Source organism: Leptonychotes weddellii, chromosome 1 (assembly GCF_054177405.1).
Source record: "Leptonychotes weddellii isolate Sample4059 chromosome 1, ASM5417740v2, whole genome shotgun sequence".
In the NCBI taxonomy this organism is placed as follows: domain Eukaryota; kingdom Metazoa; phylum Chordata; class Mammalia; order Carnivora; family Phocidae; genus Leptonychotes; species Leptonychotes weddellii.
Genome location: NC_138369.1, coordinates 152,650,917 through 152,666,827, shown reverse-complemented (window position 1 = coordinate 152,666,827; position 15,911 = coordinate 152,650,917). Strand labels below are relative to the sequence as shown.

General features: G+C 33.3%; 1 pseudogene; it reads right to left on the bottom strand.

The window, feature by feature from the left end:
* LOC102736010 (transcription initiation factor IIA subunit 2 pseudogene) lies at positions 1 to 760 on the bottom strand (annotated as a pseudogene).
* Between the last annotated feature and the right edge of the window lie 15,151 nt (positions 761 to 15,911).

The window sequence follows — 15,911 nt, the reverse complement described above, 5'->3', positions numbered from 1 at the left end:
TTTTTTTTGAGTTTTAAAATGAGTTTATTCAAGAATGTTCTTAGGAAGGCAACAATGTTTGTTATTAAAAAAAACTTCTGTTTCTTCATGCTGAAAAGGTAATGTAAGAGGCTAGAGTTATAAGCTTCTTTCTATTGGAATTCTGATAGTATATATAGCACAGTGTAGTCATTTCTGCGATGCCAGAATAAATTAAAAAGAAGTCTCTTCTATGCTTCTCTTCAAAAAAGCAATGAATAATAACAGAAGATGGCATTAAAAAAAAGCCATTTTTTTTTTTCCAATTCATTCTGTAGTATTGGAGCCAGTATTTCTACCATCACAGGCTACAATTTTCACTTTATCCACTTTAATAAGTTCTGTCACCTCTCTGAATTCAACATCATTCAATACAAAAGTCCACACGTTATCGCAGAATCTGTATGTATTTAGAGAGCCCCTGAAATTGACTCTGTTCCTGACCCTCTGCGCCAATGCTGAATTTATAGCTTTATCAAACTGAAGTAGAACTTGAAGGGCAAGTTGGGGGGTGATCTGTTGAGACTGTCTGAGCTCATCAAGGCTCTCCTGGAGACTATTTCCCAGAGTGGTATTTCTGTATAACTGATATGCCATGGCTTAGGAAGAAGAAATTGTTTTTCTTATTCAGGCTTGCATTGATGTCCTGTGGGGAAGGCGCTTCCCGCCGCGGAGCGGACAGAAGCGGAGGAGCTAGCTGCCCAACAGGAAGCACCTACTTCCCGACCACTTTTTCGGCCGCCGCAGGCAATTATGTATTTTTTAATCACTTCTAATTTCATAGGTAAAAGTTCCCATTTATAACGTTTGTATTTATTTTCTTACTAATGAGAGCAATTGTATAATAACTTATATATAACTTTAATTTATTCTTTTAAAAATTATTTAATTATGTTTGGACCATTAAAACCATGATTTTAGTGCTAATATTGATTGGTTTATATTTATAACTTAGGAAAGATTCACCCATTTTCATGCTCATTACAAAAAATTGTGCCTTTTAAAGCTACTTATGTTATTTTAGATATATTGAGAATTTAAATCTGTGTGTGTGTGTGTGTGTGTGTAACATTTGATCCTAGCTTTTGAAATTTTCCTGTTGTGTTCTGCATTCCTAAAACTTTCCGTCCTCTAGATCAGATAAAACTTGCCTATGTGTTCTTCAAAATTGATGGATTCATGTGAACATTTAAGTATGTTGCATGTATATATACATATATAGAGAGAGCGCTTTTATCTTTTAATCCCCTGAAGTTTAGGACATGATTTTAAAACATGATTATGAAGTTGAAATCATGACTATGAAGAGGGAATGATTAGCCACAAGATAAAGTACATGAAAAATAAGTATGATTGGCTAATGTGATGGAGTATATCTGTCTAAAAACAAAGCAAATTCAAGTATTTATTCCTGTCTTTTGTGAATTTGAGGACTTTTTCTTGTCATCAGCCTCAACAATATATGGATTTAACTCAACTGTGTATTGTAGATTAAATAAATGTAAAGATCTCCTCAATTAGAGTAGTGATATCTTTGAGGTAGGCTACCATGTCTTATTCTTTTCTTACCTATACTAACTAGTCGATGGTATGTAGTATTAATCATGCAGTGGTTTAATAAATTTCCAATATTTTATAAAGTAGAATTATTAAGTATAATCAACATTAAAGTATAAAGAACTTCTAACTTCTCTATAATCATTTTCCTAGAAAATCTATTCTTTATTCTTTTAATAAAATATCTTAACGTATTTTTAAAATGCAATAGCGAAAAGAAAAAAAAAAAAGCTATCATTCCATTTCCCAAAATCCCACTTCTAGTGGTTCTAGTATTTAGCCTCCCAACTGTTTTTTTCCAAACCTAGAAATAAAATTATGATCTAAATGCTATTTATATCTCATTTAAATAGTCATATTGGTTAATTTTCTCAGAATCTATAGTTCAATTAACGAACTTGCTAAAGATTATTAGGGCACACATTACAGGTTAGCCTACTTAATGCCCATTTTCAGGTGTGTCCTTTGATGTTCTTTTTTCTTTGTAGGGATTGAAGGGTACCAAACTTGGGGTGCCTGGGTGGCTCAGTCAGTTAAGTGTCTGCCTTTGGCTCAGGTCATGATCCCACGGTCCTGGGATCAAGCCCCATGTTGGGATCTTTGCTCAGCAGGGAGCCTGCTTCTCCCTCTCCCTGCCTCTTGCTCTGTGTATGTGTGTGTGTGTGTATGTGTGTGTGTGTGAAATAAATAAATAAAATCTTAAAAAAATGAAATGTACCAAACTTGATTTTACAGCCTACCTTGAAGGTATGGATAGCTATAGGGCCACATTCTGACTAATGGAAGCTAAACAGAGGTTTGCTAGTTATGGTTTGTTAAAAATGCTTTTTCTTTCCTAATGAAAAGGGACAGACAGGGCTATTATTGTCATTTTGTTGTACATCTTTTCCGCCTGCATGTGCAGCTAGCATCGTTGAAGGAGGAAAGAAGCCAACACTGTGTGATAGAGCAGGAATATAGAAAGATCCTAAAACCATGAATTATCACTGAATAGTTTTACTACCTCCACCAAGATTCCACCTCTGTTCTTATTACATGAGAAAACAAAAACAAACAAAAACACCCTCTTTTTTGCTTAGGAAACTCAGTTTTTCTGTTACTTTTAGCCAAATGCATTCCTAACTGGGAGAATTATTTACTCATCTTCACTTTTTCCATTTTCAGGCATGATTTCCTGGGAACCTCTCTATTGCTCAGAAAACAAAACAACTATTGAGTATTTGTCCTAGCTATCAGAGTGAAGAGGAACACTTCCACTACTCTTTCTTGGACCTAGAATACCCCCATTTAACCTTACTTCATGGTAATCATGTTTGGTGATTTTTATGTTTAAATACCTTTATCTTCTTCCATTTGGGTCAAGAGAGGGGAAAAAAAAAAAAACACCAAACTTCATAAGCCAAAGTAAGTAACCTTCAAATTTAAAATATGAAAAGAGGTAGTAAATATAAATACAAGTTATTTTTCTCATTTATTCATTCACTCATTTAGTCAATCAACCAACATTTATTTGAAGGTCTATTATATGACACACACCGTATGTATCTCAGGAAAGATGTGGTGAATAATATTTTTGTGTTATTTCCTTCCTTCCTTTCTATTGACCTTAAACTATTATTCTAATAGGGGCATGACTCTGACAAGCATTATGAAAGTGGATCTAAATTGGATTATATTTCTCTCTTTTAGGGGCACAAAAAACATAGCTCAGGCCACAGAGGACCAATCATCTGTGTTCAGAAAAAAAGGACATTAAGTGATTTCCTACCAATATAGAGCCTATAGGAAGAAAAAAAGTATTAAGAGGAAAAAGAGGACCAATATATTACATTTGTTTAAACTGACTTGTGGGATCATTTGTTATTTAATTACTTTTTTAAATCAACAGAATGTTCACAGGTATAGGAACCCATACTCAAAATTTGAATAAGCAAACAAACAACAAAAAATGTAGTCAGCTAATTTTCTCTTAACAGCAGATTAAACTCATATTTCAACATTAAAATATCAAATTACTGTGGTTACAAAACATTAGCTACAGATCTCAATAGTTCTGCCTCATTCTATTTCATGACAACACCTCTTTATTCGTGTTTATATCTAATTGAGAGTGGAGTATAAACTGACCTTATACATAAATGACTTTATCTATATGCAAATAATCTCACGGAAGTCTCTGGTGAAATATTTATGTACAGGCCCATCTTTAAAAAAATAAAATCCTAATGTCAGATTTTTAATTCTTACCCTTCTTTGTATTATATTTGTACCACACTTTTAGCTCATTCTTACTAGTTTCCCAGAGGTTTTGTGCAGTTTGTCAAGGTTAAGAAAAACGTTATTTGGAGAAAGGTCAGTCTTATCTTGTTAGCACAAATCAGTTCAATGTTACAGTCCCCTCATATTACACCAGTCTTTCTAGGCTTTTGCCAATAGCTCTTGAGTTAGATTTACTAAATTTGTAAGTAATAATCAAATAAAGTGAAAGCTAAATAGCTGGAATATAGTTATTTTTGTTAGTGGCAGTAAAATCTCCACAGAAGTCCAGTTTTGTTTTGCTTTTAATGTAAAACCTCTGTAAATAATATTCATGTGATAATAATTCCTGTTAACTTGGAAATTAGCATTTTACTTTTCTCCATTAAATTTAATTTAGTTTTGTATTGCTCATCCTTTTTTGTTTGTTCTGTTTAAACATTTTATTTATTTATTTGACAGAGAGACAAGAGACAGCTAGAGAGGGAACGCAAGTGGGGGAATGGGAGAGGGAGAAGCAGGCTCCTGGCTGAGCAGGGAGCCCGATGCGGGGCTCGATCCCAGGACCCTGGGACCACAACCTGAGCCGAAGGCAGATGCTTAATGACTGAGCCACCCAGGTGCCCCACTTTTGTATTGCTCATCCCTAAGTGGAATCTGGAATTGGAGGAACCAAAGAATTATAAAATTTTATTATTCCCCATGCTAAACCTATGTTTAGGTAATATTAAAATTTCTTTAAATTGTATTACATTATGAGTACACATTTATTATATAAAAATTGATCATAATTTCATTTTCTTATTAGTTAAGATTAACAATGCCTCACGCTGTTTTCTGAAGACTAAAAGTCACAAATACCCTTTTTCATGCCCTTTTAATTTTTTAAATAAAATTACCAGCTATTTAGACTTCAAATGTCGTTTTTTTTTTTTTTTTTTTTACATAACCTCCATGCTGGGGCTTGAACTCACAACCTTAAGATTGAGACCTGAGCTGAGATCAAGAGTTGAACTGAGCCACCCAGGCACCCCCAAAAAGGCTATTTCTAAATGAGAAACCATCTTAGATTTTTGGAGAATCATCCTTTCCTTTCTATAGATTTTAAGTTATAAGCATATTTTTTTTCCAGCTGCCCTTTTAAACATCTTTTTTTTTCGAGTTATGAACATATTAATCAAAAGCTTCCAATTACTTTAAGAACATAAAAGCTTTAACATCTAGGGCATGGGTTTATCAACTATGTATGCCTGTTTTTATAAATTAAGTTTTATTAGTACACAGCTATGCTCTTTCATTTATGTATTGTCTATAGCTGCTTTCCTGTTACAAGGGCAGAGCTGAGTAGTCTGACAGAGAATATATGACCTGCACAACCGAAAATATTTCCTATCTGGCCCTTTACAGAAAAAAAAAAGTTAGATTGTAGGGGAATACATGTACAGATCTAGAATCTACCTATGTAGAATCTTCATGCTTTTTTATTTGGAATAATTATTATAAACTATCCCATTTATGTCATGAAAAAAGCCTTGGTATAGAACACTACAGCAATGTTCCAATTTCACTCAAATTTGTGACCAGAATCAGAATGAGAACGAGGAACAGTGGGCCCTCAGACTCATATCTACCACATTATATTTTCTTCTTTAGCAACACACACCTTGTCTTACATTTTTTCTTCTTTTAACTTTGTTGATTTTGTGTGTCAAAATTATACCAAAAGATGGTTTAACTTAGAAAACAGCTTTGATATAATCATGCAAAACTGTAACTTGAAGATTATTTTATTCTACATCCTTTACAAACACATTAATAAGTAAATTGAAATTTTTATGCGGAACATAGGAATAGCGCAGAGGACCACAGGGGAAGGGAGGGAAAACTGAACGGGAAGAAATCAGAGAGGGAGACAAGCCACGAGAGACTCTGGACTCCGGGAAACAAATTGAGTGTTACAGAAGGGAGAGGGGTTGGGAGATGGGGTAATGGGGTGATGGGTATTAAGGACGGCACGTGTTGTGATGAGCACTGGGTATTATACACAACTAATGAACTGTTGAACACTACATCAAAAACTAATGATGTACTATATGCTGGCTAAATAAACATAATAAAAACAAGACAAAACTAAAACAAAAAACAAAAAACCCAAAATAGAATAAAACGATTTTAAAAAAGAAAAAAAAAGAAATTGTTAAATTCCTTATTGAAATTATTCCTGAAATATAACAAATTTTACATCTTTACATATTTTAAAAATTATTATAAGTGAAGAAAAGTAGTTGTACCATTGCTTTGCAAATCTTATTCCTCTAGGTAACATAACCACTTTAAGTAGAAGACATTTTAGTAAAGCTTCATAAAAATTTAACTTAAAAGTGCATTCCTTTATTTATTCCTTTATTCACCAAATATTTATGAATACCTTCTAGGTACTGGACACTATACTAGGTCCTGAAGATGAAGTAATGAATTCAATTTATTTCTAATTAGAAAGCAGAAATTATTTAGATTGGCTGTGGTAACACCTGTAAACATTGGCTCTTTAAAATAATTTTGATATCTTTTATAGTTCCCCAGAAACACATCTATAAGCCATGGTCATTAATAAACATAAATTGATTCTGCTTAGCAGTTAACACTGCCTTTAAAAAAAAAGGCTGATTATACAGAGTATTTTAATAATTGACTAGAGTTAAAATGTCAAAATAAAAGATATTTGAATGCTAAGTATTAGCTAGTTTTGCTACAGAATTTTCTATCAATTCTAATGTATAGATATATTTAGACTAATTAGAAAGTGGTTAATATATCATCATAAAGCTAACTTTTAAAAAATATTCACTTATTCAATTATTCATCCATTCAAATAATATGTCTTGGGTGCCTAGTAGGAGGCAGGTTCACTGGGAATATAGCAAATAAACATTACAGAAGTCCTGCCTTACATGGAATTTGAATTGAAAAAATACAGGTACAGGTATACCAGAAAATATATACATTTTAAATTTGGACTCATCCTTATTAAATATATCTTTTGATTTTGTTTTTTCTCTAAAATTTATTAAATGTTACATTATGAGCATATGGATATTAAGAAACAGCAAAAATACTTGTATTGGAATCAAGATAAAATATTCTGAAAGATCTATGAACACTTTCTTTTTAAGGAAGAAGAGTAATTTTTATTTTCAGTATCCTCCTTTGATTATGTTCTCTTTCAAGTTAGGCAAGTCATTGTAGGGACAGGCTAGCAAAGCCCGTGTACTCCATGGCGGCTCAAAAGTCACCTGGAGTCTATACATTTACTGTGGTAGCTCACCACATTTTCTACAGAGTCTGACAAAAGGCTATCTTAATCTTTGTTAATCTTGATTTTCTGATGAGCGTGTGTTTCTCATTTGCAATAGGCAGAGAAGCAAAAACACTGGTGATCCCACAGATGTGACTAAATAATTAGTTTTATAACTACCACTGCTCTCTCCAGGCCCAGGTTTCAAAAGGCAGTGTGCCCTAATGGTTAAGAGTTCAGACTTCTGGACCAAGACTGTTTGGTAACAAATTCTGGTTTGACCAGGGCCCAGCTGGGTGATACTGACTTTTTAGTCTGTGTGTGACAGTTTCTTCATCTGGAAAACACCCAGAATAATACCTTATTGGGTTGGTTTATATTATGAATGAATGCCAAGTGCTAGAAACAATGTCTGATACAGTAAGCCATCTGTAACTTTATTGCAATAAACGAACGTTGAACTTTATCTTCCTTAAAATTCATTTGAACTCCAAAGAACAGATTCTTTTCTTGAAACATTCCCTCAAACATTATTAAAAAATCATTAAGTCAAGGGGTGCCTAGGGGGCTCAGTCGGTTAAGCCTCTGACTCTTGATTTCTGCTCAGGTCATGATCTCACAGGGTTAAGAGATGGAGCCCCATGTCGGGCTCCACACTGGATGTGCAGCCTGCTTAAGATTCTCTGATTCTCTCTCTCCCTTTGCCCCTCCCAGCTCCCCACCCCTGTTTGTGTGCACACACACTCTCTTAAAAAAATATTTAAAAAAAATCATTAAGTCAAGTATGAAGTCACAGAAGAAATTGTTTTCCAATAAATATTTAAATACAATAGGAGTCATGGAGTGCAGGCCCTGAAAAATAAATAAGGGACGAGTTAAGAATTTTGTGATTTATAAGATCTCCGGGCTTTTAGGGTCACATTCACTTTATGTGCCATTGTTAATTTTAGCACTTCTACCATGAGAAGAGTTGACAGACCTTCTAATGATCTGGTCAGCAGGAGTACAGATACACACACCTAAGCCTCTTCCTCCCTCATCCACTATGTAGATACCAAGATTCTGATGCATCTGTGAACTCACTTTCTGTTTTAAACTAGTAAAACTATGCTCAGAGGAAGCCCCCTTTTCAAATACCTGGGCTCATCTAACCAGATGCATAATAATCACCCCCCCCTTTTTTTTTACCTGAACTGTTATTTGTACATCTCTATTTTCTAATATTTCCTCTGGGTATTCTGTTAAGGTAAAACACAGCTTTATGAAGCCCTTTCCAATCAACGTCAGACTATTTGTTTCAGGATAGTAATGAACTTCCTGCTTAATTTGTCACACTTAATTTATAATTAGGCATGCAAAGCTATTAAAAACTGTGGTTGTGGTGTTTGCATCCGGCTGAGGCAGTAGCCACTGGCAGCCTTGATTTATCACTCTTCATTTAAATTCCTGTGCCAATGATTTTAGTTCCTAAATGCTGTGACTGGCATTTATGGATTTTAAAATCAAAGTGAAAATAAGCTACAGTGAAGGACTCAACAGCTCAGATCGATGAAAAATGGTTTTATAACTGAATGCCCTGCAGTTAAATCCTAGGGGCTTGACCAAAAAGTGCTTAGTGCTCAGAGATGTTGCTGTAGGAAGACAACGAGCATCCCACTCTAATGGTTGTTTATAAATCACTATCAAAACTGTGCATCTTGTAACAGTGCCATGTAAATTTGCTCCCAGATGGAAACTATTTTTTGCTAAGCCTGCTTCCTTAAAAGAACAACCCCGCCCCCAAAAGTAAGCTTCCCCGTCTGGTAAATCTCATCTTTGATATTCAAATCTTTTTATCCTGCATTGCTCATATTTGAGGAAGCAGAATATAATATTGCTACTAAGATCTAATCCTTAATACCACAAACAAAATTGTTTCCTAAATTGAGCATGATTCTATAATTTTCTTGTCAAAGACTGACTGTGGTATAAATCTTGATTCAGTGAAGGCTTCCTCAGATATGTGTAGGAAAAATTAGGCTTTCCACAAAATTGCCAGAAACAAATTGTGAAAACTTGTTCCTCCCGCATGCCTTCATCATCTAAAGGCTCAACCCTCCTTGTATGGTCAATCCAAATGCTGTTCTTCCTTTAAGGTAAAGCTCCTCCAGGAAGTATTCCAGCTTAACTAATCTTTCCTCTTCTGAACTAAAGCATTCACAATCTGTATCCTATCACTTAAGCACTTAACTTAAAAAAATATTCTCTCTCCTTCTTTGTGAGCCTTTTTTAGCCGCTAACATTGCCTCCCCAATTAAAGTAAGGCATTTGAGGAAGCCACACTAGCTTCTTCCTTTCTTACTTATACTGTCTGATGGACTATAATACTGATCACATATTATGGCTTAATAAATGTTTGTTCATGGCTCAGTACACTATAAATGTACTGTTTGAGGCTCCAGGGATAAAGTGAACCAACCAATAAAATACAGTGAAAAAGTCCATCTTTGTGGAGCATAAATTCCATTGCTGAAAGATCAAATTATATTTAGCATTTATTACATCATGGAATTAAGTGATGGAATGAAGAACACACACAAGCCACTTTGAAGAAAGTGACTTAGGTATTGTCTTAGGAAATAAACATATGATCAAAACAAGTGGAAACCAAAAAACAAAAAGTAAGGTTGAGAGTGACAGATAACAAAATGTGAAATAAAACAAAAGGAAAGAAGAGGAAGAAGAGACATTCTTCCTGTTATGCTTAAGCCATGATAATTGTTTCTATTTACATACTCAGTTTTCTAATGTGACATATATTTTTACTTTCCAGTAACCATAAAAACTTTTATTTCTTCTCACTGAGTGTAAAGTGATATGGACTTGAACATGGGAGGAACTATTACTGAGGTATCTTTTTTTTTTACCTTCTAAAAATAACTATAACTTGAAAACACCATGGCGAACTTCCAAGAATACTGCAAAATATTACAGTGTAAAGACCTATAGCAGGAGCTGTATGCCTGGAAAGTTACAATAAGACTTTAAGGAGGTATCTTCTTAGAGGAAGTATCAAAAAAACTTTTGCATCTTTATCAACTATATTATTTTCTTATTATATCAAATTTTTGGGATTAAGGCAGAAAACTGATTTTAAATATGAAAAGACTGTGTGCATAGAATGTTCAACATGTTATTCAATGCAATATTCTCATTTTGCAGATGAAAAATCTGAGGTCCAGAAAGATTAAATAACTGGCTTAAATATACACAGCTGGATAGTAGCAGTTTAGGGACTAGAACTCAGAGTTGATCAGATTCTGACCAGCTGTTTCCTGTCTCTCTATATGACTAAACTACTGGACATTTCAAGAGAAAAAAAAAATAATGACATTGTGAACTATACATTCATGAGTATGCAGATGGAAAATAGCAGACTAAACTATGTATACGGGATATGAAATTTCGGGCCCTAGAGATCCATAAAACCAAATGGACAATAATCTCTCCTGCATATTTTCAGGGCATTCCTGCTTAGGTTTACACAACTGAACACTGTCTTCTGAATATCTGTTCCAGGACAATAAGCCTATGAATAGAACACTTACTGTTGATGTTCTCAGTGAGGACTTTAAGAATAAGGGACAAAAGTATCATGGTATTAAAACTTTAAAAGGTTCACTCTGGGTATTGTAGAATTTTGTGTGTTTGTGTGTGCACGTACATATGTATGTATACATATCCACACAATTCACTGATTTATGTAGTAAATATTTAATGCATAGATTTTAGATGAAAGGCACTATGTCAAGCCTTGGAGATCCAAATATTTATCAACAATTCAATAGAAAAAAACTGACATGCAATTGAAATGCAGAGCATGGTAATAAGTACTGCGGCAGGATAAATATAAGGACCTATAAAAGGGCAATCAGGTCAGCATCAGCATCATGAAGGACCTTACAAGTCACTTTAGAGAAATCATCAACCATAATCCCATCACACAGAAAGAAACACTACCAACATCTGAAAATTTTGCTATTCATTTTCTTATGACTAATGCGTACATTAATTATTTACATAGTTGATAATATATAGAAAGCCTCTATTGTGGCACTTATGATATTGTTAGCATTATTCTTTTTCATTAAACTTAACATTCCATCTTATAGACATAATACATTTTACTTATTATTTTTTGTTTGTCATTTAGGATATGTACACATTTCCTTATTATGCATAACATATGTTTACACATATAGTTTTCTACATGTCTTATCTTTCTTAGATATTGATATAGAATAGCAAATTTAAACAGTATAATAATTTTAAGGTGTTAGAAACACGCTGCCATATACTTTTATAGTCACTCCTATAGTCCTGTAGAAGTATCAGAGTTTTGACCAAACAGACATGAGTGTTACCATTTACCAAAGAAAACCCCACAAAACACAAAAAGCAAGTCCAATCTGATTAGAAGAAAATTACCTATCATTGTTTTAATTTTCAATTCTTTGATTTTTAGCAAGAGTGAGGTTTTTTTTTAATGCTTATTAGACAACTGCATTTCTTCTGAGAATTGAGAGCTCTTGTCCTTTGCCCATTTTTACCATGGTCCATTCATCATAAATATTTACCCAGCTTATCATTTATTTTAATTTTATTTATAATTACTTTGATGTATAAAATTCCTATTAAACTCATCTATCTTTTGCTTTGTAATCATTTTTTTTTCTGTTTCTCCATTCACTACTTAGTCAATATTTTTTTTTTTTTAAGATTTTATTTATATGAGAGAGAGAGAATGAGAGTGAGAGAGCACGAGAGGGGGGAGGGTCAGAGGGAGAAGCAGACTCCCCGCCGAGCAGGGAGCCCGATGCGGGACTCGATCCTGGGACTCCAGGATCATGACCTGAGCCGAAGGCAGTCGCTTAACCAACTGAGCCACCCAGGTGCCCTACTTAGTCAATATTTACCTACATTTACTTTTTCTTAAAATTTTGTATTTAACACTTATCTACTTAATCCTTTGGAATTTGTTTAAGGGTATTTTCTTAGTTAAGGATTAACTGGAAATGTTTTAAATAATTATTTTCCTTTGACAAATTTTATTTAATAATGTATATTTCTCCCATTAATTTCAGATGTATTCTTCATCCTATGTTAAACCTTTTTTTGCATATTAAGAACTTTTTTCCAAGACTACCTCTTCTTTTTCTTTGTTCAGAAACTGTTTTTATCTTATCCTTGGGAAAACAAATTAATTCCTGAAATGTAAGCTAATTATTCATTAGTTGATTTTGATTAAATATACTTTTCATGTTTTAAGGGGATATTCTTGGATGAGAATCCATTAAAAAAATGCCATATCCTAATGGAGCAGCACTACATTCTGCATTTATATAACACCTTCATTATCTTAGCAACAGATGACATTTCCAATATTCAAACACAATGCCCCAAATTTTTGAGAAATATCATGGAAATGTGATGCATACTTCCTAAGAAAACTTTTACACAGAAAATTAAGCAAAATTTCAGTGAAGAAATAGAATCATGAGAAAAGTACCTAGTTCTTGAAAAGAACTTGAAAATAAAGGGTTTTTTTAAAGCAAAATCTTACATAGCAACACCATCTGTTTGCCCTGTTTATACATTGAGTTTAGACAGTGTGGAATCTGAGTTTTTGTCTGGTTATTATAAAACCCAAACATTTATTCTTCTCAGTAGTCTATTAACTAATAAACAAGTAGGCAACAATTTCTCCATCTTATCACTCTAAAATTATAGTTTTTCCTTCAAAATCAAGTCCTTAATGGCCAAATTTATGTCAAATAATGGGTAACTTTTAACATATTCTGCTTATGATGCTTCTTACACCTTGACAAACTGTAATGGGTTTAAAAGTCAAATGAAGGCAGATATATCATCTCATTCCCTCCTCTGAGACTGTGAGGCACCACAGGGAGGAAAATGAAAATTTATGGAAGTAGAATATGAAATTAATGTAAAAAATAAATTAATACTAATAAGAGAAATAAAAGAAATGGAACATTTGTAGAAAACTGTTTAGAGAAATATCTAGTTCTAGATCATAGTTTAAGAATGAGTATTTCTACCTTGAAAGTTCATTAAAACTTTATCTAATTCTTCATGTGTGAAGAAAGAGCATATATCAAGGATATAACATAAGAAAAGTTCTACTAGAAGGTTAATGCAATTTGGTTACTTTTTGCTTTTCATTTATCATTATGGATTTTTTTTATTGTGAAAATTAGAAAAAATCATATATTAACTACTTATTTAAAAAAATTATTTCTAACACAGAAATAAATTATTTTTTCATGTTAGTTATATCTAATATTTACTTTAAAATATCAATAAATTATATGGCATGATATTTACAAGAAACTAGTCTTATAGTTTTATTAAATCAATAACCTAAGACAATACTGTTTAACAAGATTTGAACATGAAACTCTAAGACTTTTTCCCCATATTTTCTTTAAATTTGGCATAAACAAATAATTAATCCTTTCATTTTATTTATACTACATTTAAAGTTCTAATTACTTGACTATGTCAAAATGTGTTATGTGTTTTTAGCATGGCCATGTTAGTTTCAGTTTAGTCATATAAATGAAGATTCAAGCACCCTGCAATATTTTAACATGAGATTTCATATTGTGGATTCTACAAAAATAAACTTTTTAAAAAGACAGATAATTTTTACAGAACAAACACTTCCTTGTTTTAAGGTTCCGAGTTGAAAATGTTAAGATTTTAAACTGAATTTAAACTCACTGCTCATCATAGTAACAGCACACTATTTTGAGTTGTTTTTTTTTCTTTTTTTCCTTATACAAATGTTCCTTAAAGGCACCATTACTGTGCCAGAATGACATGGTAGAAGTATTCAGATTTTGAAAAGGCTTCTTGATGATTCCGTGACTCTCATTTTCCTTTTGGAGAGGAGTCTTCTCTGGAGCTTAACATTGCCTAGTGGTCATATAAGAGAATGACTGTGGGGCTCTCAGATTACCTCAAAAATGCATCTAAGAGGACATCTTGAGGAGTCTTTAATCCGATACACTGTCACTTCTCCTGTGGTTCCTTTAAGATTTGTGACCATGAATGCACAACACTTCTCCAGTCTACTAGACATATAGAATTAGAGAACAGTAGAAGCAGTTGGGTTGCGGATGATAAACTTGCAAATGAAATAAGTAGGTATGACCCAACTGGAATGTTCTACAGATGGTCTTCCCATCTACAGACAGTGATAATGCAGAGAACTGTGACCTTCCATTTCCTGAAGTAAATTTATTTTTTATATTTTCTTCTTAAATAGGTTAACAGGCAGAAGAAAGATTTTAATGAAATACATGGAAAACCATGCTAAAAGAGTCAGTTAAATGATACCAGAGGATTGGAAATCTTTCTTAGAGATCTTTGAAATGGGATAAAAGAATATTTATTTATAATATACAATTTAAAAATATGTATTTATTTATCTCATAAGATTTATATGTGCATCCTGCCTGATGACTTGTTGAAGTCTACAGTCTCTTGAGATTCTTTAAGGCACATGAAAATTGTCACCTTGTAAAATAAGTGTAAAACTGATATGAGATGGCAGCAATTAGGTTAATAAAATTCAGATGGTGAAAAATAGTTTATTTTAGGAAATAATTTTGCATGTCAGTTATAGTTTAAATTTAAATATATAATTAAATAGCATTTGAAATAGAGTTTAATTGTTCTGCTCTTAATACAAGTATCTCACATTTTGTAAAACAGCTAAATAAAAACAGCAGTTGAATCTTTTAAATATTCAAAACTATTCAGCACATTAAGTATTTCTTCTTGTAAAAATAGACTGAGGAACCTATTCCCAATTTTTAGGAATCTGAATGTGCAATTCATATCTACAACTGACCAACACACTTATCTTTATGAAAAGTAATTTAAAGGGGCGCCTGGGTGGCTCAGTTGGTTGAGCGACTGCCTTCGGCTCAGGTCATGATCCTGGAGTCCCGGGATCGAGTCCCGCATCGGGCTCCCTGCTGGGCAGGGAGCCTGCTTCTCCCTCTGACCCTCCTCCCTCTCATGCTCTCTGTCTCTCATTCTCTCTCTCAAATAAATAAATAAAATCTTTAAAAAAAAATTTAAAAACTTAAAAATACAAAATTATGGGATAGGACATAACTATCAAATAAACTTATCAAAATATAATCTAAACTCAGAGATAGAAAATAGTCAATCATTCACTATTTATATAAAGAAGCCTTGAAAGAGGAAGTAAAAAAGAGAAGTCATCAATTCACATGAGCATTATAAACTAAAAGGCAATACACATCTTAGAGCAGAGGAGTTAAATAAATTTTTAAAGGCAAAATAAAATGGAATGAAAAGTACACTTCTATCCACATATAGACGTATTTATCACCCTTGCCATATTATTTACTGGCTTTAATGAAAGATTGCTTAGGGATCTGAAGGGGTACATGCACCCCGATGTTTATAGCAGCAATGTCCACAACAGCCAAACTATGGAAAGAGCCAAGATGTCCATCGACAGATGAATGGATAAAGAAGATGTGGTATATATATATATATACAATGGAGTATTATGCAGCCATCAAAAGGAATGAAATCTTGCCATTTGCAATGACGTGGATAGAACTGGAGGGTATTATGCTGAGCGAAATAAGTCAATCAGAGAAAGACATGTATCATATGATCTCACTGAGATGAAGAATTCTTAATCTCAGGAAACAAACTGAGGGTTGCAGGAGTGGGGGGG